The sequence below is a fragment of the Lissotriton vulgaris genome, chromosome 11 (genome assembly GCF_964263255.1).
Source record: "Lissotriton vulgaris chromosome 11, aLisVul1.2, whole genome shotgun sequence".
Lineage (NCBI taxonomy): Eukaryota > Metazoa > Chordata > Amphibia > Caudata > Salamandridae > Lissotriton > Lissotriton vulgaris.
Genome location: NC_141699.1, coordinates 482,180,439 through 482,194,842, shown reverse-complemented (window position 1 = coordinate 482,194,842; position 14,404 = coordinate 482,180,439). Strand labels below are relative to the sequence as shown.

General features: G+C 46.5%; 4 non-coding genes across 4 annotated transcripts; all 4 read left to right on the top strand.

The window, feature by feature from the left end:
* The first annotated feature begins 2,334 nt into the window (after nt 1–2,334).
* Nucleotides 2,335–2,416, top strand: TRNAS-CGA (transfer RNA serine (anticodon CGA)). The gene has a single exon. It is a non-coding gene; the product is annotated as a tRNA-Ser (tRNA).
* A 7,237-nt stretch (nt 2,417–9,653) lies between these two features.
* On the top strand, nt 9,654–9,735 carry TRNAS-UGA (transfer RNA serine (anticodon UGA)). The gene has a single exon. It is a non-coding gene; the product is annotated as a tRNA-Ser (tRNA).
* A 1,070-nt stretch (nt 9,736–10,805) lies between these two features.
* Nucleotides 10,806–10,887, top strand: TRNAC-ACA (transfer RNA cysteine (anticodon ACA)). Its single transcript has one exon. It is a non-coding gene; the product is annotated as a tRNA-Cys (tRNA).
* Nucleotides 10,888–11,429: 542 nt separating this feature from the next.
* TRNAS-CGA (transfer RNA serine (anticodon CGA)) lies at nt 11,430–11,511 on the top strand. The gene has a single exon. It is a non-coding gene; the product is annotated as a tRNA-Ser (tRNA).
* The last annotated feature ends 2,893 nt before the right edge of the window (nt 11,512–14,404 follow it).

The following is a 14,404-nucleotide window of genomic DNA, read 5'->3' as shown; positions in this document are numbered from 1 at the left end:
CGGAGTCCCAGCTCCATATCAATCTTCTGGCGCTGAGGGCGATTCGTCTAGCACTGAAGGCATTCCTCCCCTCTGTCCGGGGGAGTGAGGTGCAGGTGTTCACAGACAACACCACCGCCATGTGGTACGGCAACAAACAGGGCGGTGTGGGGTCCTGGACCCTCTGTCAAGAGGCTCTGGCAGTGGCTGGAACATCAGGGCGTGACCTTGGTGGTTCACCACCTGGAGGGTTCTCTGAACGCCAGGGCGGACAAGCTCAGCCGACGGTGCTCGATGGATCACGAATGGCACTGAACTCGGACGTGGCGCATGGCATCTTTCTGCGGTGGGGAGAGCCCTGGTTAGATCTATTCGCCACCGAAGAGAATGCGCAATGTCATCAGTTCTGCGCGTTGGAATTTCCAAGGCGGCACTCGCTCGGCGACGCATTTCGTCGCGAGTGGAGTTGCGGTCTGTTATACGCCTTACCGCCTATACCACTTCTGCCCAAAGTGCTGAAGAAGATCTGGCGCGACCGGGCCCAGGTCATCCTTGTGGCTACGGACTGGGCTCGAAGGTTCTGGTATCCCGAGCTACTCAACATGTCAGTCGGTCCCCCGATCCGTCTGCCTCTTCAGGAGGACCTTCTGTCGCAGCAGCAGGGGACGGTCCTCCACCCGAACCTGTCCAGTCTCCACCTCCATGCTTGGAGATTGAGCGGCAGCAGTTGAGGCCATTTGACTTGCCTCCTGAAGTTTGTAATGTTATTCTGGCAGCCAGGCGTCCCTCCACTAAGTCGGTATACGCCTGCCGGTGGAACAAATTTGTGGCATGGTGCACAGCAAAGGCTGTGGATCCCCTTTCTGCCCCTCTTTCTGAAGTTCTTCTCTTCCTTCTTTCTCTTGCCCAGCAGGGCTCTGCTCTGGGTACTCTCAAGGGCTACCTTTCTGCCCTTTCGGCATTCCTAAGGCTGCCTGATCAACCTTCTTTGTTCAAGTCCCCTGTAGTAACTCATTTTCTGAAGGGCATCACGCACATGTTTCCACCTGTCCCTTTTGTGATGCCTCAGTGGGACTTGAACCTAGTTCTTACTTTCCTGATGTGCGCTCCCTTTGAGCCACTTCACTCTTGTCCTCTCCGTCTTCTCACCTTGAAGACAGCTTTCCTGGTGGCCATCACCTCTGCCAGAAGGGTGAGTGAGCTCCAGGCTCTATCTTGCAAACCTCCCTTCCTGTCTGTACATCAGGACAAAGTGGTGTTGCGTACCAAACCATCTTTCCTGCCCAAGGTAGTCTCTGCTTTCCTCATCGGGCAGTCCATCACCCTGCCCTCCTTCTTTCCGCCTCCGCATCCCTCAAAGGATGAAGAGCGGCTCCATCGTTTGGACCCAAAAGGTGCGCTTTCATTCTATGTGGATCGCACACGCCAGTTCCGGGTGGACGACCAACTCTTTGTTGGTTACGTGGGTGCGAAGAAGGGACGGGCGGTGCATAAACGGGCCATCTCTCTGTGGGTCGTCTTATGCATCAAGGCGTGCTACTCCTAGGCTAGGAAGGAGCCTCCAGTTGGGCTGAGGGCCCTTTCCACTCGGGCCACGGCGGCTACTACTGCCCTGGGCCGGGGAGTCCCCCTGCAGGACATTTGCCAGGTGGCTACGTGGGCCTCGCTGCACACCTTTGCGAGGCACTACTGCCTGGACAGTCAGGTCCGGAGGGATGGCTTCTTTGGCCGTTCCGTCCTCCAGGACTTTCTGGTGTGAGTATTGGTTTGCAGACCCACCACCGGGGCTGGTATTGCTGGGGTATCTATTCTAAGGTAAGGAATCTAATACTAACGTGTTTCTTTCAGATGAACAAGTTACTTACCTTCGGTAACGATATATCTGTAAGAAACAGTAGTTAGTATTAGATTCCTTACCGCCCAACCCATCCTCCCCGTTCTGCGAACTGATACCTAGGGTTAAGATTATTCCCCTTTCAAGGCCCTAGTTTCTGGCACCAGTGTTGGTTCTAGCATTGCTCTGCGTATCTGGCGCGGAAAAGCTGGGGCTAAGAACTGACGTCAGCGCGCATGGGCGGCGTCTAAGTACTCCGACGACGTCATTCCGGCGCAGGCGACGCCGATGACGGACGCGGAGCCGGAGATGACGCCTAATGACGCGCAGGGGTATTGCTACACAAAAATTTCCGGATCCAGTCTGACGCCTGGGGATATTCTAAGGTAAGGAATCTAATACTTACTACTGTTTCTTACAGATATATCGTTACCGAAGGTAAGTAACTTGTTCTTTAGGTCTCAGCCTGACGTGAGCAGCACATGGCTCGTATACGACAACAGTGACATCATACTGACGGAGTTCCGATGGCCGAGTGGTTAAGGCGTTGGACTCGAAATCCAATGGGGTTTCCCTGCGCAGGTTCGAATCCTGCTTGCAGCGTAGTGTGATTTTGCATGAACACTGTTTGGTTTAGTAAAGGAAATGTTCCCTTCTCGTTACGCAATGCTCATCAAGTCACAGAGTTAAATAGCAAAAATTCAAACTAAATGTAAACATTGAGACAATTTCGCCACCCAGGAAGTGTTTTAGAGAGCAGGTGGCTCGAAATGGTTCGTAGTCTGGACCTGTCCTGCCTGATGTAGACAAGTCTTAAAAAGAGTAAATTTTTTTATGAAGCGTGTCTTGTTTAGGATTATGGACTCTTTCTGAGTACACTTAAGGGCCCGTTGCCACCGCCGTAATATAGGGAAAAGAGGGTACAAATGCGCAGTGATTGATTACCGCTCATCTGTGCCCTGTCACTCACTTTGAGTGATGCGTGTTGCTATTTTTATTAATTGTATGAAAGCATTCAAAATAAGTGGGGGATACAGGGCACTGCTGGTATGTGCCCCATCCTGCTGTTACTTTATTTTTAGGTCTCGGCCTGATGTGAGCAGCGTATGGCTCGTATATGACAACAGTGACATCATACTCAGGAAGCCGCGATGGCCGAGTGGTTAGGGTGATTGACTTAAAATCCAATAGGTTTTCCCCGTGTAGGTTCGAATCCTGCTTGCAGCGTCATGAGATTTTGCATGAACACCATTTGATTTAGTTAAGTAAATGTTCACTTCTCGTATGCAATCCTCAACAAGTCACAGAGTTAAACGGCAGAAACTCAAACTAGATGTAAACATTGAGACAATTTCCACACCCAGGAAGTGTTTTAGAGAGCAGGTGGCTCGGAAGGGTTCGTAGTCTGTACCTGTCCTGCATGATCTAGACAAGTCACGAAAAGAGTAAATATTTTTTTTATGAAGCGTGTCTTGTTTAGGGTTTTGGACTCTTTCTGCGTACACTTAAGGGCCCGTTGCCACCGCCGTATTATAGGGAAAAGAGGGTAGAAATGTGCAGTGATTGATTACCGCTCATCTGTGCCCTGTCACTCACTTTGAGTGATGCGTGTTGCTATTTTTATTAATTGTATGAAAGCATGTGAAATAAGTGAGGACAACAGGGCACAGCTGGTACTTGCCCCGTCCTTCCGTTACTTTATTTTTTAGGTCTCGGCCTGACGTGAGCAGCGCATGGCTTGTATATGACAACAGTGATATCATATTCATGCAACTGTAATGGCCTAGTGGTTAAGGCGTTGGATTTTAAATCCAATGGGGTTTCCCTGCGTAGGTTCGAATCCTGCTTGCAGCATGATGATATTTTGCATGAACACCATTTGATTTAGTTAAGTAAATGTTCACTTCTCGTTATGCAATCCTCATCAAGTCACAGAGTTAAATTGCAAAAACTCAAACTAGATGTAAACATTGAGCCAATTTCCACACCCAGGAAGTGTTTTAGGGAGCTGGTGGCTCGGATGGGACCGTAGTCTGGACCTGTCCTGGCTGATCCAGACAAGTCACGAAAAGAGGAATTTTTTTATGAAGCGTGTCTTGTTTAGGCTTTTGGACTCTTTCTGCGTACACTTAAGGGCCCGTTGCCACCGCCGTAATATAGGGAAAAGAGGGTAGAAATGCGCAGTGATTGATTACCGCTCATCTGTGCCCTGTCACTCACTTTGAGTGATGCGTGTTGCTATTTTTATTAATTGTATGAAAGCATGCCAAATAAGTGAGGACAACACGGCACTGCTGGTACGTGCCCCGTTCTTCCGTTACTTTATTTTTGAGGTCTCGGCCTGACGTGAGCAGCGCATTGCTCGTATACGACAACAGTGTTATCATACTCACGCAACTGTGATGGCCGAGTGGTTAAGGCGTTGGACTTGAAATCCAATGGGTTTTCCCTGCGTAGGTTCGAATTCTGCTTGCAGCGTCATGAGATTTTGCATGAACACCATTTGATCTAGTTAAGTAAATGTTCACTTCTCGTTACACAATCCTCATCAAGTCACAGAGTTAAATGGCAAAAACTCAAACTAGATGTAAACATTGAGACAATTTCCACACCCAGGAAGTGTTTTAGAGAGCTGGTGGCTCAGAAGGGTTCGTAGTCTGGACCGGTCCTGCTTGATCTAGACAAGTCACGAAAAGAGGAATTTATTTTTTGAAGCGTGTCTAGTTTAGGCTTTTGGTCTCTTTCTGAGTACACTTAAGGGCTCGTTGCCATCGCCGTAATATAGGGAAAAGAGGGTAGAAATGCTTAGTGATTCATTACCGCTCCTCTGTGCCCTGTCACTCACTTTGAGTGATGCGTGTTGCTATTTTTATTAATTGTATGAAAGCATGCGAAATAAGTGAGGACAACAGGGCACAGCTGGTACGTGCCCCGTCCTTCCGTTACTTTATTTTTTAAGTCTCGGACTGACGTGAGCAGCGCATGGCTCGTATATGACAACAGTAATATCATACTCACACAACTGTGATGGCTGAGTGGTTAAGGCATTGGACTTGAAATCCAATGGGTTTCTCCGCGTAGGTTCAAATCCTGCTTGGAGCGTCGTGAGAAAAGAGGGTATAAATGCGCAGTGATTGATTACCGCTCATCTATGCCCTGTCACTCACTTTGAGTGATGCGTGTTGCTATTTTTATTAATTGTATGAAAGCATGCAAAATAAGTGGGGGAAACAGGGCACTGCTGGTACGTTTCCCGTCCTGCCTGATCTAGACAAGTCACAAAAAGAGTAATTTTTTTTTATGAAGCGTGCCTGGTTTAGGTTTTTGGACTCTTTGTGAGTACACTTAAGGGCCCATGGCTCATCTGTGCCCTGTCACTCACTTTGAGTGATGCGTGTTGCTATTTTTATTAATTGTATGAAAGCATTCAAAATAAGTGGGGGATACAGGGCACTGCTGGTATGTGCCCCATCCTGCTGTTACTTTATTTTTAGGTCTCGGCCTGATGTGAGCTGCGTATGGCTCGTATATGACAACAGTGACATCATACTCAGGAAGCCGCGATGGCCGAGTGGTTAGGGTGATTGACTTAAAATCCAATAGGTTTTCCCCGTGTAGGTTCGAATCCTGCTTGCAGCGTCATGAGATTTTGCATGAACACCATTTGATTTAGTTAAGTAAATGTTCACTTCTCGTACGCAATCCTCAACAAGTCACAGAGTTAAACGGCAGAAACTCAAACTAGATGTAAACATTGAGACAATTTCCACACCCAGGAAGTGTTTTAGAGAGCAGGTGGCTCGGAAGGGTTCGTAGTCTGTACCTGTCCTGCATGATCTAGACAAGTCACGAAAAGAGTAAATATTTTTTTTATGAAGCGTGTCTTGTTTAGGCTTTTGGACTCTTTCTGCGTACACTTAAGGGCCCGTTGCCACCGCCGTATTATAGGGAAAAGAGGGTAGAAATGTGCAGTGATTGATTACCGCTCATCTGTGCCCTGTCACTCACTTTGAGTGATGCGTGTTGCTATTTTTATTAATTGTATGAAAGCATGTGAAATAAGTGAGGACAACAGGGCACAGCTGGTACTTGCCCCGTCCTTCCGTTACTTTATTTTTTAGGTCTCGGCCTGACGTGAGCAGCGCATGGCTTGTATATGACAACAGTGATATCATATTCATGCAACTGTGATGGCCTAGTGGTTAAGGCGTTGGATTTTAAATCCAATGGGGTTTCCCTGCGTAGGTTCGAATCCTGCTTGCAGCATCATGATATTTTGCATGAACACCATTTGATTTAGTTAAGTAAATGTTCACTTCTCGTTATGCAATCCTCATCAAGTCACAGAGTTAAATTGCAAAAACTCAAACTAGATGTAAACATTGAGCCAATTTCCACACCCAGGAAGTGTTTTAGGGAGCTGGTGGCTCGGATGGGACCGTAGTCTGGACCTGTCCTGGCTGATCCAGACAAGTCACGAAAAGAGGAATTTTTTTATGAAGCGTGTCTTGTTTAGGCTTTTGGACTCTTTCTGCGTACACTTAAGGGCCCGTTGCCACCGCCGTAATATAGGGAAAAGAGGGTAGAAATGCGCAGTGATTGATTACCGCTCATCTGTGCCCTGTCACTCACTTTGAGTGATGCGTGTTGCTATTTTTATTAATTGTATGAAAGCATGCCAAATAAGTGAGGACAACACGGCACTGCTGGTACGTGCCCCGTTCTTCCGTTACTTTATTTTTGAGGTCTCGGCCTGACGTGAGCAGCGCATTGCTCGTATACGACAACAGTGTTATCATACTCACGCAACTGTGATGGCCGAGTGGTTAAGGCGTTGGACTTGAAATCCAATGGGTTTTCCCTGCGTAGGTTCGAATTCTGCTTGCAGCGTCATGAGATTTTGCATGAACACCATTTGATCTAGTTAAGTAAATGTTCACTTCTCGTTACACAATCCTCATCAAGTCACAGAGTTAAATGGCAAAAACTCAAACTAGATGTAAACATTGAGACAATTTCCACACCCAGGAAGTGTTTTAGAGAGCTGGTGGCTCAGAAGGGTTCGTAGTCTGGACCGGTCCTGCTTGATCTAGACAAGTCACGAAAAGAGGAATTTATTTTTTGAAGCGTGTCTAGTTTAGGCTTTTGGTCTCTTTCTGAGTACACTTAAGGGCTCGTTGCCATCGCCGTAATATAGGGAAAAGAGGGTAGAAATGCTTAGTGATTCATTACCGCTCCTCTGTGCCCTGTCACTCACTTTGAGTGATGCGTGTTGCTATTTTTATTAATTGTATGAAAGCATGCGAAATAAGTGAGGACAACAGGGCACAGCTGGTACGTGCCCCGTCCTTCCGTTACTTTATTTTTTAAGTCTCGGACTGACGTGAGCAGCGCATGGCTCGTATATGACAACAGTAATATCATACTCACGCAACTGTGATGGCTGAGTGGTTAAGGCATTGGACTTGAAATCCAATGGGTTTCTCCGCGTAGGTTCAAATCCTGCTTGGAGCGTCGTGAGAAAAGAGGGTATAAATGCGCAGTGATTGATTACCGCTCATCTGTGCCCTGTCACTCACTTTGAGTGATGCGTGTTGCTATTTTTATTAATTGTATGAAAGCATGCAAAATAAGTGGGGGAAACAGGGCACTGCTGGTACGTTTCCCGTCCTGCCTGATCTAGACAAGTCACAAAAAGAGTAATTTTTTTTTATGAAGCGTGCCTGGTTTAGGTTTTTGGACTCTTTGTGAGTACACTTCAGGGCCCATGGCTCATCTGTGCCCTGTCACTCAGTTTGAGTGATGCGTGTTGCTTTTTTATTAATTGTATGAAAGCATGCGAAATAAGTGAGGACAACAGGGCACTGCTGGTACGTGCCCCGTCCTTCCGTTGCTTTATTTTTTAGGTCTCGGCCTGACGTGAGTAGCGCATGGCTCGTATAAGACAACAGTGACATTATACTGACGGAGCTGTGATGGCCGAGTGGTTAAGGCGTTAGACTTGAAATCCAATGGGGTTTCCCCGCGCCGGTTCGAATCCTGCTTGCAGCGTAGTGTGATTTTACATGAACACCATTTGGTTTAGTTAAGGAAATGTTCCCTTCTCGTTACGCAATCCTCATCAAGTCACAGACTTAAATAGCAAAAACTCAAACTAAATGTAAACATTAAGACAATTCCCAAACTCAGGAAGTGTTTTAGAGAGCAGGTGGCATGGAAGGGTTCGTAGTCCGGACCTGTCCTGCCTGATCTAGACAAGTCACGAAAAGAGGAATTTTTTTTATGAAGCGTGTCTAGTTTAGGCTTTTGGACTCTTTCTGAGTACACTTAAGGGACCGTTGCCACCGCCGTAATACAGGGAAAAGTGGGTAGAAATATGCAGTGATTGATTACTGCTCATCTTTCCCCTGTCACTCTATTTCTGTGATGCATGTTGCTATTTTATTAATTGTATGAAAGCATGCAAAATAAGTGAGGGCAACAGGGCACTGCTGGTACCTGCCCCGTACTTCCGTTACTTTATTTTTTAGGTCTCGGCCTGACGTGAGCAGTGCTTGGCTGGTATATGAAAACAGTGACATCATACTGACGAAGCTGTGATGGCCGAGTGGTTAAGGCGTTGTACTTGAAATCCAATGGGGTTTCCCTGCACAGGTTCGAATCCTGCTTGCAGCGTAGTGTGATTTTGCATGAACACCATTTGGTTTAGTTAAGGAAATGTTCCCTTCTCGTTACGCAATCCTCATCAAGTCACAGAGTTAAATAGCAAAAACTCAAACTAAATGTAAACATTAAGTCAATTCCCAAACTCAGGAAGTGTTTTAGAGAGCAGGTGGCAGGGAAGGGTTCGTAATCCGGACCTGTCCTGCCTGATCTAGACAAGTCACGAAAAGAGGAATTTGTTTTATGAAGCGTGTCTAGTTTAGGCTTTTGGACTCTTTCTGAGTACACTTAAGGGACCGTTGCCACCGCCGTAATACAGGGAAAAGTGGGTAGAAATATGCAGTGCTTGATTACTGCTCATCTTTCCCCTCTCACTCTATTTGTGTGATGCATGTTGCTATTTTATTATTTGTATGAAAGCATGCAAAATAATTGAGGGCAACAGGGCACTGCTGGTACCTGCCCAGTCCTTCCGTTACTTTATTTTTTAGGTCTCGGCCTGACGTGAGCAGCGCTTGGCTGGTATATGACAACAGTGACATCATACTGACGGAGCTGTGATGGCCGAGTGGTTAAGGCGGTGGACTTGAAATCCTATGGGGTTTCCATGCGCAGGTTCGAATCCTGCTTGCAGTGTAGTGTGATTTGGCATGAACACCATTTGGTTTAGTTAAGGAAATGTTCCCTTCTCGTTACGCAATCCTCATCAAGTCACAGAGTTAAATACCAAAAACTCAAACTGAATGTAAACATTAAGACAATTCCCAAACTCAGGAAGTGTTTTAGAGAGCAGGTGGCAGGGAAGGGTTCGTAGTCCGGACCTGTCCTGCCTGATCTTGACGAGTCACGAAAAGAGAATTTTTTTATGTAGCGTGTCTTGTTTAGGCTTTTGGATTCTTTCTGAGTACACTTTAGGGCCCGGTCCCAGTGCTGTAATATGGGGAAAAGAGGGTAGACATGCGCAGTGATTGATTACCGCTCATCTGTGTCCTGTCACTCACTTTGAGTGATGCGTGTTGCTATTTTTATTAATTGTATGAAAGCATGCAAAATAAGTGGGGGAAACAGGGCACTGCTGGTACGTGCCCTGTCCTGCCGTTACTTTAATTTTTAGGTCTCGGCCTGACGTGAGCAGCGTATGGCTCCTATACGACAACAGAGACATCATACTCATGGTGCTGCGATGGCTGAGTGGTTAAGGCGTTGGACTTGAAATCCAATGGGGTTTCCCAGCGTAGGTTCGAATCCTGCTTGCAGCGTCATGATATTTTGCATGAACACCGTTTGATTTAGTTAAGTAAATGTTCACTTCTCGTTACGGAATCCTCATCAAGTTACAGCGTTAAATGGCAAAAATTCAAACTAGATGCAAACATTGAGACAATTTCCACACCCAGGAATTGTTTAAGAGAGCAGGTGGCTCGGAAGAGTTCGTAGTCTGGACCTGTCCTGCATGATCTAGACAAGTCACGAAAAGAGAATTGTTTTTTCATGAAGCGTGTCTTCTTTAGGCTTTTGGACTCTTTCTGAGTACACTTAATGGCCCGTTGCCACCGCCGTAATATAGGGAAAAGAGGGTAGGAATGTGCAGTGATTGATTACCGCTCATCTGTGCCCTACCACTCACTTTGAGTGATGCGTGTTGCTATATTTATTATTGTATGAAAGCATGCAAAATAAGTGAGGGCAACAGGGCACTGCTTTTGCGTGCCTCGTCCTTCCGTTATTTTATTTTTTAGGTCTTCGCCTGACTTTAGCAGCGCATGGCTCATATACGACAACAGTGATATCATACTCAAAAATAAAGTAACGGAAGGACGGGGCATGTACCAGCAGTGCTGTGTTGTCCTCACTTATTTCGCATGCTTTCATACAATTAATAAAAATAGCAACACGCATCACTCAAAGTGAGTGACAGGGCACAGATGAGCGGTAATCAATCACTGCGCATTTCTACCATCTTTTCCCTATCCTACGGTTGAGAAGTGTGGCTCACTGGTTAGAGGAGCCAGATCTGGAAGCAGAGGTCAGCCCGGGACCAGGGTTCAATTCCAGGCTTGGTGGGTCTTGAGTCCTAAAATGTCCATGGACTCAACAATTCTCGCTCCAGTGCCTACTCCATTCACGGGTTCACACTCCTGGGCAATAGCTTGCTTAATCTCCACAACGGCCCCTCGCGGCAGGATGCCTGGCTTTCACCTTGCGGATACCCTGCTGGGGTTATGTCACAGGCGAATACCAGGACGGGTTCCCTAAGCAAGCGCTTAGAGACCAGTTGGTGATTTGCGCTATAGAAATTCCTGTACATTTACATTTACATACTCACGCAACTGTGATGGCCGAGTGGTTAAGGCGTTGGACTACAAATCCAATGGGGTTTCCCTGTGTAGGTTTGAATCCTGCTTGCAGTGTCATGAGATTTTGCATGAACACCATTTGATTTAGTTAAGTAAATGTTCACTTCTCGTAATGCAATCCTCATCAAGTCACAGAGTTAAATTGCAAAAACTCAAACTAGATGTAAACATTGAGACAATTTCCACACCCAGGAAGTGTTTTAGAGAGCTGGTGGCTCGGAAGGGACCGTAGTCTGGACCTGTCCTGCCTGATCTAGACAAGTCACGAAAAGAGGACGTTTTTTTATGAAGCGTGTCTAGTTTAGGCTTTTGGACTCTTTCTGAGTACACTTAAGGGCCCGTTGCCACCGCCTTAATGTAGGGAAAAGTGGGGAGAAATATGCAGTGATTGATTACTGCTCATCTGTCCCCTGTCACTCTATTTTTGTGATGCATGTTGCTATTTTATTAATTGTATGAAAGCATGAAAAATAAGTGAGGGCAACAGGGCACTGCTGGTAGCTGCCCCGTCCTTCCGTTACTTTATTTTTTAGGTCTCGGCCTGACGTGAGCAGCGCATGGCTCGTATATGACAACAGTGACATCATACTGACGGAGCTGCCATGGCCGAGTGGTTAAGGCGTTGGACTCGAAATCCAATGGGGTTTCCCTGCGCAGGTTCGAATCCTGCTTGCAGCGTAGTGTGATTTTGCATGAACACCATTTGGTTTAGTTAAGGAAATGTTCCCTTCTCGTTACGCAATCCTCATCAAGTCACAGAGTTAAATAGCAAAAACTCAAACTGAATGTAAACATTAAGACAATTCCCAAACTCAGGAAGTGTTTTAGAGAGTAGGTGGCAGGGAAGGGTTCGTAGTCCGGACCTGTCCTGCCTGATCTTGACGAGTCACGAAAAGAGAATTTTTTTTGTGTAGCGTGTCTTGTTAAGGCTTTTGGATTCTTTCTGAGTACACTCAAGGGCCCGGTCCCAGCGCTGTAATATAGAGAAAAGAGGGTAGAAATGCGCAGTGATCGATTACCGCTCATCTGTGCCCTGTCACTCACTTTGAGTGATGCGTGTTGCTATTTTTATTAATTGTATGAAAGCATGCAAAATAAGTGAGGACAAAAGGGCACTGCTGGTACGTGCCCTGTCCTTCCGTTACTTTATTTTTTAGGTCTCGGCCTGATGTGAGCAGCGCATGGCTCGTATATGTCAACAGTGATATCATACTCACGCAACTGTGATGGGTGAGTGGTTAAGGCGTTGGACTTGAAATGCAATGGGGTTTCACTGCGTAAGTTTGAATCCTGCTTACAGTGTCGTGATATTTTGCATGAACACCATTTGATTTAGTTAAGTAAATGTTCACTTCTCGTTACGCAATCCTCATCAAGTCACAGAGTAAATTGCAAAAACTCAAACTAGATGTAAACATTGAGACAATTTCCACACCCAGGAAGTGTTTTAGAGAGCTGGTGGCTCGGAAGGGACCGTAGTCTGGACCTGTCCTGCCTGATCTAGACAAGTCACTAAAAGAGGAATGTTTTTTTATGAAGCGTGTCTAGTTTAGGCTTTCTGACTCTTTCTGAGTACACTTAAGGGCCCGTTGCCACCGCCGTAATATAGGGAAAAGTGGGTAGAAATATGCAGTGATTGATTACTGCTCATCTGTGCCCTTTCACTCACTTTGAGTGATGAGTGTTGCTATTTTTATTAATTGTATAAAAGCATGCAAAATAAGTGAGGACAACAGGGCACTGCTGGTCCGTGCCCCGTCCTTCCGTTACTTCATTTTTTTGGTCACGGCCTGATGTGAGCAGAGCATGGCTCGTATACGACAACAGTGACATCATGCTCATGCAGCTGCGATAGCTAATTGGATAAGGCATTGACTCGAAATCCAATGGGGTTTCCCTGCGCAGGTTCGAATCCTGCTTGCAGAGTAGTGTGATCTTGCATGAACACCATTTGGTTTAGTTAAGGAAATGTTCACTTCTCGTTACGCAATCCTCATCAAGTCACAGAGTTAAATAGCAAAAACTCAAACTAAATGTAATCATTAAGACAATTCCCACACTCAGGAAGTATTTTATAGAGCAGGTGGCTCGGAAGGGATTGTAGTCTGGACCTGTCCTGCCTGATCTTGACGAGTCACGAAAAGAGACTTTTTTTATGTAGCGTGTCTTGTTTAGGCTTTTGATTCTTTCTGAGTACACTTAAGGGCCCGTTGCCACCGCCGTAATACAGGGAAAAGTGGGTAGAAATATGCAGTGATTGATTACCGCTCATCTGTGCCCTGTCAATCTATTTGTGTGATGCATGTGAATGAATGAATGAATGAAATATTATTTATAACGCGCAGCTATGCCCAGTGGGCGTCAAGGCGCCTACACCAAAATATAAAGCTGTTAGCAGACAGAAACAGAGCCTACTGGTATGCCTTAATAAAGAGCCAAGTTTTCAAAGACTTCCTAAAGAGGTCAAGGGAAGGAAGTCGTTTGATTTCCAGGGGGAGTGAATTCCACATCAGGGGTGCCAATATGGAGAAAGCTTTGGACCCCCATCTAGCCTTCTTGGCTCTGGGGATTACCAGTTGGTGTTGCTCGCTGGATCATAAACATCTGCTCGGAACATATCTGGTAAGTAATGAACCAAGAGCATCAGCCGAGCCTGCAGTTAGAGCCTTATATGTAAGGCAAAGAAGTTTGAAAGTGATCCTTGACGGAATGGGGAGCCAGTGGAGGTTCTTCCTCGCTAAGGTCATAGATGACAACCAGGGCAAAGCGAGGGCAAACCGCGCTGCAGCGTTCTGTATAACCTGTAGACGCTGGAGCAAGCCCTTGTTGGCCCCGGCGTACACTGAATTACAGTAGTCGAGCCTTGAACCAACAAGGGCAATCACCACCTGTTTCCGCGCCTGTGGGGACAGATAGTGCACAATCCTTTTTAGGGTCTTGATGACACCCCAACAGGTCGCCACCGTTCTATTCACCTGTAGGTCCATGGAGAGCTGGGTGTCAAAGATGACACCTAGGTTTCTAGCAGATTTGGTAGGTATGGGGCAGCTGCCTAAAGAAGGGGGCCACCAGTCATCTGACCATATGTCCTGGTCCTTGCCAAAGACCAGGACCTCTGTCTTGTCCCCGTTCAACTTTAGGGAGTTGGAGACCATCCACTCTGCAACAAGTTGCATGCAGGCCCTAAAGTTAGAAGCAGTTTCACTGACAGAGTGGGTCAGGGATACCATAATCTGCGTGTCGTCCGCATACGACACTACCTCCATCCCCTGAGATCTTACAAGTCTTGCAAGGGGGGCCACGTAGATGTTGAACAGGGTCGGACTCAATGCCGACCCCTGTGGCACCCCACATTGCAAGGACTTGGCAGGGGAGAGGTATTCACCTAGCATGACACGTTGCTCTCGATGTTGTAAGAAGGAGCTCAGGAGACTGAGCGCTGGTCCGACTACCCCTGCCTCCCTTAACCTAGATGTTAAAGTCAGGGGAGACAGGGTGTCGAAAGCTGCTGAAAGATCAAGCAGCACCAGTACGGTGGTGAGACCCAAATCTACTTTTCTGCGGATGTTAT